The 12,960-nt window shown below is 45.7% G+C and overlaps 1 pseudogene; it reads right to left on the bottom strand.

The window, feature by feature from the left end:
• The window catches only part of LOC115383146 (collagen alpha-1(XXVII) chain B-like), a 67,902-nt pseudogene that overhangs the window by 24,878 nt on the left and 30,064 nt on the right, over positions 1-12,960 (bottom strand).

The raw sequence follows: 12,960 nt of genomic DNA on the forward strand, positions 1-12,960 counted from the left end.
TTTTGTTCACTTCAAAGAGCAAACAGAGACGGAACTTTCGCTTTCACGGAACACGTCATCTCTCCAGCCGCCCAGACGCTCTCCCTCCTCATGGAAAGCTGGACGCCTGCAGTCGCTGGAGAAGGATGTTTGTATATTTCTGTCTTTGAAGTGCAGCTCCCCGCTGCTGCCTTCGGTACATCATAACACTGGACGGAGTGGATGCAGAGGACACACAGCTCAGGGCAGAGCTGTAATCAGGGAGTCCTCCAATTACAGGCCTGCCGCCGCCACCGGAGGCCCGGAATAGACCGGGAGGAGCGGCAGTGACGGGCGCAGACGGGACAGGGCAGGAGAAACCAGCCAGGCTTTATAATCGCACACGGTTCTGGTGAAAGGGCATCTCCCGCATGCAAACACTTAATACGATGAAGGAAAACAAAATAAGAAGTCTGTTGGAGAGGAGAAAGCGTGAGTGGCCGCCGTGTTCGGATTCGGCGTGCAAAAACCCTCCCAGAAAATGTTTACACTCATTAAAAACTTACAGATGATGGTTAGTTTCCCATCAAAGTGTCTGGTGGTGAAAATGATCATGGAACTTAATTAAGGGTGGGTTTTCTTTTTTTCCAATTAAGCCGGCATTTATTTGGTTTTCTTTAAAACACGCTCGTTTGCGCTGCTCTGTATTTAAGGAAAAGGCGCCTGGAAAGTGAAGTGAGCTTCAAAAGGGACAAGAACACACATGTCACACGGAGAAATTCACGGGCTGCTACTCACAATCAGGCCGGGAACTCCGTTCGGACCCGGGGCTCCCATGTCACCCTGGTCGGGGAGGACGGGAGAGAGAGAGAGAGAGAGAAAGAGAGAGCGAGTGAGATGAAGGCAGCGCGAGGAGCGGCGAGTTCCGCGGCTTATTGGCTCTTTTTTAAACAAACATGCACAGAAGAGTGGCTCAGTGTTCATCGCAGGTTATGAGAGGGGGCTGTGTGCATGCATGTGTTTGTGTGTGTGTGTGTGTGTGTGTGTGTGTGTTTCTGAGGTAAAGGTGGAGGGGCGTGCGAGCCCATCGTCCCACTGTGGCTTTTTCAAATATGCAAAAATTTATACCTCAAAAAGTTGGAGGGAGAGAAAGTTTTGGAATTCCTGATTTGTGCACGCCAATAAAACAGTTGTTACATTTTCCCTTTAAGATGAGTACATGCACGCTGGTTTTTCACAAAAAAAATCTGCTTACTTGCAAATCTGAGAGAGTAAACATGGAACTGACTGTATCTAAATGGGTAAGCCAATGGTTAAGTGGTTAGAGCATGTAGCACAACAGCATGAACGCTCCAAACACTCCCCGGCTTGACTTCCTGAAACTTCTTTAACATTACTCCATTACACCGTTTGACACAGACTGGATGTTGTAACTGTGGAATAAGTTTGTCCCAAACACTTTCAGGAACACCGCCCATGTAAGTTACTGTGCGTGCATGTTCTATATGTTTATAGGAGTCGCTTCATCATTTCAGGGCAGAGAACAGACCTTTTCATTTCATTCATTTGTATGAATATTTGAATTTTGTGCACTGCAGTTCGAGTTAGACATAAAATCATGGTTCAGAGGGACATTAAAGCCAAGCATTTCTGATAAAATACTAAAAAGTGGGTCAGTGTGCAGAATTTATTGACTTATGCAGATTGCGCCTGGCAAGTCTACAAGAGAACCTACGGTGGTGGTCTTTGAAAAACTCCAATTCCAGACAATAAAAATGATTAGATCTCGCTTTTCAAACACTTTCTACTTTTGTGCCATTTTCTTTAACGAGCACATCAAACTCCCCCCAAAAGTTTCCTTTCTCACATGCAGAGAAAAAGTGTGCAATTCTCATGTTTTGTGTGCCAACAGCTTACGGTCAGGCATCGGATGAGTTTGCACAATCTGCTTTGGAAGGTGAGTCAGGAAAGATGGTTTGTTTCCAGTTAAATTGCCAGTCAGAACGAGAACGGCCTCCAAGCACAAAAAGTGTTTAATATCTTGTTTTTCTGAGTTCTTCAAAGGAGGGGAAGTAATTACTCTTAAGAGTTTTTCTTTCTGACTGATCTGATGTGCAGCGTTGGTGAGAACGAAAGTGATTTGCCGCGAAAAAAAAAAAAAATAAAGCTAATGGAAAACATTTGAAAGTGTCCATATAAACCAAAACATGTTGCAAACTGCTTGCTGACCCATCATTTCTCAACTTGGTACAACTACTCAAAGTGAAATGCAATGACATCATTTACTATTGTTGGATATCACCTCCTAATAATAACACAGAGAGTGTGTGTGTGTGTGTGTGTGTGAGTGTGAGTGTGTGTCAGTGGTCGGTTTACAGCAGTGAATGAAAAATGATGCATTGAAATAGATTCCTCGCTCCTCAGAGGCTGCAGGGTTTTTTTTTTCTTGGAGAAGCGTAACATAATCTGCACCGGAGGAAGTCCCGGGACGAAATGAATGAATGAAGGAGCAGTAAAATGGACCCAAATCAAATTCAAACAAAACAGAAAAGCAGAGGAGAAGTGCTCTGCCGCCGGATGATTTAACCAGGAAGTCGCAGCACTAAAACACCGGGAGGGTGTGCGAGGTTGGCTATGTATCGAGAAGCGCGTGACATACCGGCTCTCCATCTGGTCCAGGTGGTCCTCTCTCCCCGAAGTCCCCCGGAAACCCCTGAGAACAAAGAGAGGAACTTTTATGTTTGTCTGGCACAAAATCAGACGGCCAATGAAGGTATGCCCTGCTGCTTATACTGTCTGCTTTATGAACACAGCCAGGAGTCGCTTCGCGGCCACCTGGTGGAGACAGAAAGCCGGAGCTGCAGCACGCTCAGCTCAGACAGGAAATTTACTTATTTATGCATTTAGAATGAATAAAAACGCTGCATTTTTACTTCAGTTACGTTTGGTTTAAGGCAATAAAAGCTTAACTGTAAGATAAAATATCTTTACATATAGTATATGTACATAGTCTTTACATATAGTCTGTACATGTCGTAACTGTTACATAGTTCAGAAAATGAGAAAACTTTTTATCTCTTTCTTCACATTAGAAAGAGAATAAACAATACATCCTCTATTAAAGCTTTCTGACCCCCCAGAGACGACCTGACTCTCAATCTGTGCTCTGATCACATTATGAATCTCACTCAATTCTCAAAACTCCAGAACTCTCTTTATACTCAGTTATTATCATAATTCACAGACTCATGACTGTAATAATGATAATTATTATGCTACTACATTTTATTTATCAGGGCCCTTCAGGATACTCAAGGTCACTGTACATAATCAAGAGTTAAAAAACTGTTTAAAAAAATATCACCTGTTTCACCTGAACACAAGTGAGAAGAAAACAAAAGGGTGAAGCTAAAAAATAACCTAAAGCACATTATAGGTGAAGGGTGGTGGTTGGATCACAGTGGATTTGTGATTGTTGTAGCAGTACTGTGTTTAAATGCAAGATGATTGAGCAAATACTCAAGTTTGAAATATTCAAATTTCCTCAATAAAGCAGTATTTTGGTGTATTTGTTATTTACACTTTAAAATGACCAACATATAATCAACAGCTATACTTTTAAAAATATGTCAAACTTTGTAAAATTCATGCTCGTCTAATAAAACTGCTTTTAGTTTGACTGATCATGTGTTGTATGGCTGCTGTTGACACGTGGTTGAAAACTATAAAAAGTAATGCTTTGAGTGGTTTTGCAGAACAATACTGTGCACAATTTCATTTGTGTCTTTAACAACTTGATAAGTAAGAGTAGATGTCCAAATACCGCTGCAATAACAAAAATATGCCATCTTTTCTTTGAGAGAGTCTGTTTACCTTCAGCACTATAAATACTAATGTCTTTAATTACAGAGATAAACACACAAAGCACACTTTTAAAACTGTTACACAACCGAGAGTGTTCCTACGGCCATTACAACAATCTCAGTGAGTCAAATATAACGAAACTATTTGAAATATGGACAAAATTGGAGCATAAAGACCTCATTAAAAGCATTAAATCTATCAGCTGCGGGGCGTAGCTGCTCCAGCTAACTTAAATGCCACAAAGGCGAGCGCGGGGCCGAGCAATTATTCTGTCCATTTAGCAGTAAACGAGGAGCTAATGCGAGCTTTGCTAGCAGTCAGCGGCGCTGCAGAGCAGAAACCACATCTGCATAAAGCGAGAGGTCGAGAGAGTTTGAGGCCGAGGCCTTTCAGAAGCGCTGCTAATGGGTAGGTTCTGCTATTCTGGCCTCTGTGCATTGTTTCAAAATGCTTATTACCGCTACCTCCACAAAATGTCGGCTATTTCTGTACAAGTACAGGCGGTTTAGATACACAGCATGTATATTTATTTTAATCTACGGCTCAGCTCAGAAACACTGAGTAAATGGCCTTCTCTGTATGCGTTGGGAGTTTATTTTTTCAAAGAAAATCACTTGGGAGAGATTCTGACTTTATATTCAAACTTGTTCACCTCGTCTTGAACCCAGAGAAGCCTAGAGAAAGGCCACTGAGGTGATCAGAACTGCAGTAAATGCCCTATTTGTACAGATAAAAAAAAGTGGCTTTATGTCCTTACTAGGCGTCTGGAGCAGCGCTGCACCAGCGATTCTCCCCAAAACAACTTTCACATTAAAGACGGGTCAAAGGGACGCATCAATCTGCTTTACGACGGCGAGAAATTGAGCATACAGGGGGAAGCACTACGAAGGGAACGGCGATCCGTGAAGCCTGACAGTGAGCCAACAGAACTGAATCACACATCTGTCGGCAGACAGGCAGACACACACCGGACAAATGTGGGAATCCAAAGTTAAAAAAAAAAAAAGGGGTTTTAAAAAGTCGTGTGAGCGTTGGCTGTATCTCTGCCTGTGACATGATCTCAAACAAGCCTGTTCTTCGACATCAAACGGGATCAAACTGCCGCAGCGCTCACTGGCAAAACCCGAGCGATGGATCTGATAAAGGCAGCCGCAAAAACACACACTCACACACACACACACACACACACACACACACTCCAGCTCTGCGCAAAACAGAAAGTCAAGGTGAAACTGACAACTATTGGCAGCTCGCTTTGGAAACTTTTCACTCCATGCTCAGCTTTAGATTTATATATTACACTGCCTATGCGTGTGTGTGTGTATGTGTGTGTGTGTTTCCTCGACAGACTACAAGTGCTGTGGTTCTGGCCATTAAATTTGTTTGGCTGGGGTTCATCTGGTTCTTCTTTCTCCTCCATCAGGGAGGAGAGGACTGGTCTCCCAGGGACCATCTTGTCAAGTGTTTTAACTTTCCATTTTTTCCCTTTAGGAACGCTGGAAGCAGGAGGATGACGATGAAGGAGATGGATGCGTTTTCCAGCAACAGGTTAGTTAAAAAAAATAAAAAGTCCACTTGTAGATTCTGAAATCATCTAAACTTCACAATGCTTCTGCTGTTCTCTAGAGCCGTCAGTCTTTTATAGATAATCTACTACAATTGGCGTAGTTTTCCTTTCTCTCTTGCAAAAGCTGCTTCCAACAAGCAGAAAGAAGCCAAATTATGAAGGCAGAACTTCAGGAGTTCTGGGGAAAGTGGACGGTTTCGATGCTAGGTGCGGGGGATAGGGCTGTGAAATACGTCATTTTGTAAATAAAGTGTCAAAGTAGCATAAATTCGAACAAAAACATAATGCGAGTCAAAACTTTACAACTGTTTGTTTTAGTAAAAACTAATGTGAGGAATGTAAGCAAGGAAAGCACATGATAATAATTAATTAGATGAAATAATATGTACAGCATGGGTGTCAAACATAAGGCCCATGGGGGGAAAACTGGCCGGCGGGAGGCTTCAGTGCAGCCCGCCAAAAAACACCAAGCAAAACATTCTGATGAAACCGCTGATCTCTTTTCAACTGATTTCTTGTTTTGTGTCTTAGTGGACACAAAACAACACTGAGAACCGAGCGTCAGCCTCAAAGTCAGGCCGTCAGGGTGAGTTTGGAAAAACATGCACCATAGGAGAACTTTTATTTTGAAATATCACTGCATTCTGCATCGTTAAATGTAGCTTCATATTGTGGTAATTTTCAGTCGTAATTATAGATATAAGACTTTTTCAAAATGTAAACAACAAATAAACACGTTCAAAGTAAAAATGTAAACGTTATTTTGGCATATTTCACTGATCTGGTCAACTGATGTCGATCAAAGGGGGCCTGACCCCTCGGAGCAAATCACACCACGTTCGTATGACTTATTCCAAACACCTAAACATCAGTTCACTGAACAGAAGTGGCTCAATTAGCGAACACGGATTCATGAACACACACATCTAGAGTCCAGCCCTCCGTCCTGAAGTCTGCCTGATTACAGAATGACTCGACTTGTAAATCCTGGTTCTCGGCGGACGCCGACTCGCGTGTGCTCAGACTTTTTGGCCTTATTTACCGAGCAGCCAACAAGCAACAGCTGCAGAATGATCTCAGCCGTGCGTTTTGGGATTGCTCTACTCTTTTAAAAACACTCTGTCAAACTGACTTTGAACGCTACCTGACACACACACACACACACACAAACACACGCGCATGGCGGAATCAACGGCTTCCTTCAAATGGCTGAGCTCCATGCAGCAATGGGGGATGGGGCAAAAAAAAAAAAAAAACTTTTACTCCAACAAAAGCCTTTTTCTTGCTGCGTCCAAGACCCCGATACGTGGCTGGTGGGACTGCTGCGCTGCGCTCAGGCTGCAGCGAACCCTCCCAGAAGCCATGGAAACACTGAGCAGACTCGAACAATGACGTAAATGCAGACCTTATAAATTTTCGCATGTGTAGGTGTTGGATTCCCCGCAGAAAAGTTTCGATTCGATCCAAAAGTATTTCAGGATGGAGTACAGTAAATCAATACCACTGTCTTTCTGGAGCGAGGGGATCACCGTGCATGATGGGAATCCACCGTCCAGTTTGAGATTTGAATGCAGCGACTCTGTTTTCCCATGCTTTAGCATTCATTCAAACTCACTCTTTTTTCCCCACCACAAAATTCATCAAACGTTCAAAACATCATCTGTAAAGTATGTTGAGACAAAACTTTACCGGCCTACCCATCTTGCCCCTCTTCCCTGGTTCGCCGGCAATGCCCTAGAAAAATCCAGACAGGGGAGAAGACAGTGTGGAAGAGGAGGAAAAATAAAAAAAACAGAAAAACAAGAGAAAGTCAGACATTGAGTGAAAACAACAAAACTAAACATAAACACAGTCGCTCGATCTACAAGATCTCGTGTCCCGCTTCCACAGATGTGAGCAGCAGCTGACGGTCACATTTTTACAGTACATTGTGTGAGACTGAAGCCTCTATTTTTGCTCAGATATATGTTCGTTAAACACAAGTTCCTCCTCGAGGAAGAAAGACGAGCAACATCTGTTACGTGTGCGGCGGCGGCGGCGGCGGCGGCGTGAGTCGCGTCGCTGGCTGACATTGAGACGGGCCTTGATTACAGCCCGGCCTGCTCTGACGCAACGCCGGAGCGAAGCACAAGTAGGCTAACCGCTCCGTGTTTCAGACGCCGTGCGGGAGTAGGAGGTCTCCATGAGTTCAGGCAGTTCAAAGGCTCAGGGGGGCGCGGGTGGGAAGGGGGGGGGGGGGGGGGGGGGGGGGGGGGGGGGTGGGGTGGGGGTGGGGGGTGGGGTTTAATGCATGAATCATCATTACTCCCACACAACTTTATACAGCCGAATCCTGGACAGCTGGGGATCTTTTTATGTGTTTCAGCAACAACGGGCCGGCTGAAGGAAATGACAGGAGGGATCTCGGGGCCACGAGTTACTTTCAGCTGATCGGCGAACATTTTTGTAATTCTTAACTTAACAGCCAGCCTCCACCGTCTTCTAGCCCTGTATTACTGAGACACTTTACTTTCAGCGTGTTGCTGATGGAAGGTTGCCGGTGTTTGCTAAACCGGGATCAAGGCAGAGTTTTGAAGTGTTATGAAAATTAGCTTCTCTCTCCTTCATGTAGTTCCTTCTCTGAACCTCCTAACAGAACCTCGGACTGTGAAACGGGGAGTTTTCTTCTTGCAGCCATCGGCTCTGCAGGTCTACCTTGTTTGTTTGTTGCTTTCCGTCCTCTCCTTTTGTTTCTTACTGCAAAATCCAACTAATCCAAGCAGAAAGCCTGAGTCTGTAAGAGATTTCCTTCACATGAAAGGGAGATTTCCTCCTGGTCTCGCTAAAGCTTGTTCCTGCAGTATAATTTGTTGTTTTCTCTCTATATCTTTTTTTAATGCAAAAGTGCCCCTGGGGTGAATATGCTGTACGTGATACAGACGCAGCGAATGAACCTGAACTGCAGTGGATGTATTGGAGAGAACAGTGAAATTTGGCGTTGAACTCACTCTTTCACCATCAGGTCCGGGCAGGCCAAAAAGGCCAGGGATTCCAATGAAACCCTGCAGGAGAGGACAGGAGAGAGAGGAGAGAGGAGGGAAATGAGCGTGAATGGTTCGGATGGCAGAAGAGCTGCAGGGAAAACGGCGACTCGGGCTGGCGTTCGGACTGCGTTTCAGGGGGGTCGACGGTCCAGCATGGATAAGGTGGGCTTCCATGAAGAACCAAGCCATGAGGCAAGTGTATATGCCCATGGACTGCATGGTGCTGGCTTCCACGATGTAGTCCAAGGGCACATACCCTCACGCCAGGGATCTCTGAAGAATGCCAGGACATCACAGTGGGCTGTCAGTACAGTGGAGACACACACACAACAGAGGAGAAAACAAGCACAAACACCACAGTTCAACACCGAAAAGGAACAGTCCAGATGCGAGTCGCAGGCGAGCATGAGCGGAGAGGAGTTCACACGGCGTGGAGTACGGTGCAGAGAAGAGGGCAGAGTGTGCAGAAAGGTGGCTCAGTGAGAGCGGCAGAGGGGACTCGAATGCCTCCTTAAGACAGCAGGGCCTCATACGGAGCTTAAACAGGAAATTCCAGCCAGTGGGGGCAGGGGAGGCTTTGGAAGCAGCCAAAGGGAGCTGATAAAGGACCTTTATTGGAACGCAACATAAAAATCACTGTTTGTGTACGCCACTGTGTGTGTTTCTTTATTTGTGTACCTTAAAAGGTGTGTTTGTGTGTTGAGGCTTATCAACAGCCAGCCTTTTCAATAAGTGTGTGTTTACAGTGGCACAATGTTTACACTTCAGCTAAAGGCTTCTAACTTTAGAGAACTATTAATAGAGATACACACCAGGCCCGGTGCGGATAAATGTGTTTATGTGTGCAGAGGTGGATGCTGGTGCACCTACACACACACACACACACACACACACACACACACACACACACACACATACACATACACACACACGTGTGCTTTCATACATGCATTCAGATGGCTGTCGCTGCACTGGAAGTGTTCATGCAGAGCAACCAGGTTTACATCACAATCACGGAATAGTGTGCAGCCTTTAAAGGAGCTGGCTTCAACTGAGATTTACAGCTTTCTATAAATACTGAGAGGTGAAAGGTCAACCTGGCAGCCCTGTCTATCAGCGGATTACTGATCCTGTCCAACATCATTCATTCAGACTTGTGCAGAGCGTGTGAAGGGATGAAGCTGACGTGGCTGACTCTCCTTACCCGCACACCTTTAGGCCCCACTGGTCCTATGGGCCCCGGTAAACCCTGGAGGAAAAAAAAAAAAATTAAACTTTATTTATCAAGTTAAACACCTGACTTGGAGCAATTTGCCCATGGCAAGCCAAAGTCTACAACTCAAATAAAGACACAGGTTTTAAGAGGCCAATTGACTTAAACTGTTTATATGACATTCTAGTAAAACCCTCAAAACCTTGTCCCTCTACAGCATACTATAAACTGGACTGCAATAAAAACTCCAGCAGAGTGAAAGGACGGTTTCTGTGGCTGCTGTTGTGAACATGCTGGAGTCACAAATTACTTTTTACTCTTCTTAAATACAGAAAAAATATTCCGACCTCTCCGCTCAGCATTTACGCATAAAGTCATCTGCTGGGTTTAACCTAGTTCCGCTCTGCTCTGCCTCCTGAACACAACTGTACCAGTCACAGCAGAGGATTTACTGCACCTGCCTGCCAGGATAACCTTTGGCACCTGGGCTTCCGACTGGACCCAGCTCTCCCTGCAGGGAGAGAAAGAGAGCGACAGAGGGGAGGGGGGCGGGGAGGAAGAGAGGTGGATGATCAGAATTACCGTAACGCAAACACACATACACACACACACACAGAGAGAGAGAGAGAGAGAGAGAAAGACGGAGCAGGGGAGATGAAACCCGGCCAAGTGAGTCAGGTATGTACACCTTTAACCCTTTAGGCCCTGAAGCAATACGAGCACAGCTCTCCTCTGTCAGCCACGTCCGTGGTGAGAGAGTCAAGACCTGCAGAAATACAGGTGAAAAACAATCTAACGTCTAAAATGTATTGATGCAACATGATATGATGCTTTATTTTATCAGTTTCCTAATCTAAAGTCAGGTTTTCATGGAGGAGATGCACCCATATCCTTCTGCTCGATGCTAAAACGTGTATGTTGCGTACAGTTGTGCTGATTTGAAGGATCATATAAATGTATTGTGGAATTTTATTATAATTTAAGAACATAAGAAGAAATAGAAGCATGAAACACACATGTTTAACTAGAGCATCTCACATAGGTACAGAGGTTGTTTAAGTGTTCATATAGTTAGGTTCTTGTGTATTTGTTGGATACTACGGCTGCTAAAAGACTTTTTTTTTCCTCTCCACACACTTCAGATGTGGTCTGTGTACACACTGCAGTCGCTAATTACAAGTTCAGTTTGGGTGTGTGTGTGTGTGTGTGTGTGTGTGTGTGTGTGTGTGTGTGTGTGTGTGTGTGTGTGTGTGTGTGTGTGTGTGTGTGCAACCATCAGAAAACATAACAGAAATGCACAGAGGCAGGTTGTGTCCGAAGCCCGCAGTGCACGAGCGTCCGTGTATAAGTTCCTTTGACGCGCTCTGGCCGTGCGGCCGTGCGCGCTCTTTCCCTCTCTTGGATAAATATAGAGCATAATGCTGCCAGTTAAAAGCAGACAAGGATTTGGCAGAGTCCGGACCTTTTGACTGCAGCCGCCGCCGCCGCCGCCACAGCAGCGAGGAGCGACTCTGAACACGGCCAGCGGTTTATTACAGTAACAAAGAGTCATCGGCGCGTTTATGCACACCAGCTGGGTTCTGCTTCCAATGAGCGGAGAACACGCAGTGCCAAACGGCTGTGCTTAACACTCAGTCAGTAGTGCTACGGTGACTCAGACTCGAGGCCGGAGCTGTGGTCATCATCCTCATCCTCATCCTCATCAGCATCAGCAGCACTGTGGGAAAAAGGGGGGCGTTCGAGGATGGACAGAGTGGGAGGACATAACGGTCCTTGTTCTCCGCCGTGCGCGGTTCGGAGGAACTCCCTCGCCTCAAAACATCACGGTGGAGATGGGGGTTTACTCTCGACTGAGCGGCAGTGAGGAAAAGGTTCCACTCTGCTTTCCATGAGTAAGGCCTTTTCCTAACACAAACAGCAGCGGGAGCGGGCCAGACTGAAAATAGCTCTGCGTGTGGAAGGGATGCTCCGCACTTTAAACAGTCCCCAGCCATGTTTCCGCCCACTTAGCCAATAAAAGAGTCTATTGAGAAGGATTCTCTCTGTTCAAATAAAGAATGGCAGATAGAGGAGAGCGTAAAACAGAACAGAAGTCATGGAGCTTCGGTTTAACATCGACGAACAGAGTCTGAACATTAAGTGACAAGTGGCTCCGGCAGATCCAGAGAAACGCAAACAGACAAAGGGAAACTTTCTCCAAGCTGCAGCGTAACAGGCTTGAGTGTGTCACTGTTGGCCTACTTGGCTTGTTCCTCTCTCTCTTCCCTCTATTTTCTCTCTCTCTTTGGCATCGCTTTCTGATATCCTGGAGAGCATCGCTGCAGCGCAGCGCTTTTGGCCAGATGTCTGTCCTCACTAGTGCTTCATAACAGGCTAATCTAATCTGGCTGCACTGCAAGCATGCCTGGTGCGCGCACACACGTCTGCACAAAGCCCGAGAGGTCAGACGACCTGGGAGTGGCGGGTCCATCGAGGCTTTAAAGAATGAGGTGGCGAGGAGGAATTAGACATGGATGAAGACAGATTCACACAAACCTTATCAGGAGGCCAAATCCTGCAAAGCGCAGGTGAAGTGTGACGGCGTTGCATGTCAGATGTGCAAGTTTTGAGGGTTAACAGGACATAAACTATCGTACAAATCCAAATCCAACAGAGCATATAAAGAGAGAAAGATACTCACAGCCTCTCCAGGCAGTCCAGGTGGACCAGGGTAACCTTTCTGTCCCTAGAGAGGCACAAATTAGACAGAAATTAGTTATGAGATATCAACGAACGACAGCAACGTGAAGCAAACACAGGAGCGGATCTTCTTCAGTGTGTGAGAACGACAGAAAATGTTCTCAAATATGCATGTTACGGCTCTAACGGCACCAGCAGACACATCCAGTGCCACATGCGAGGAATCAATCTGCCAGTCTGTCAGGGGGGATCAGACTTTCCACTGGCTGCCGTCACAGAGTAATGGTGCTGGGGAGGCTGTGCCAGGATCACGGCATGTCGAGGATATAAATGCCTTCCTGTTTGAGTCAGATAGCGCTCGCCTCCTCCTGCATGCGCAGCAGAAAACAACAGTAAAAGACGGCCTGACTTAGTGCTTGTCTCAGGTTTTGCTGACTCCGGAAAATGCAGACCCCCAACAAAGAGAGGAGAAAAACTAAATCAAAGGGGGGTGGGGGGAAGACAGGCCTTCTCAGACCGCAGTTTGACAGAGAGACAGAGAGAAGAGAGAGAGAGGGGGGCGCATAAAGTAAAAACAGACAGTGAGAGAAAGGAAAGACTCCCGTTGTCCCGTTTTCCTAAACCGCAGCTCCAAAACACCGAGCCAGGATCGGTAG

The sequence above is a fragment of the Salarias fasciatus genome (genome assembly GCF_902148845.1).
Source record: "Salarias fasciatus chromosome 7 unlocalized genomic scaffold, fSalaFa1.1 super_scaffold_4, whole genome shotgun sequence".
In the NCBI taxonomy this organism is placed as follows: domain Eukaryota; kingdom Metazoa; phylum Chordata; class Actinopteri; order Blenniiformes; family Blenniidae; genus Salarias; species Salarias fasciatus.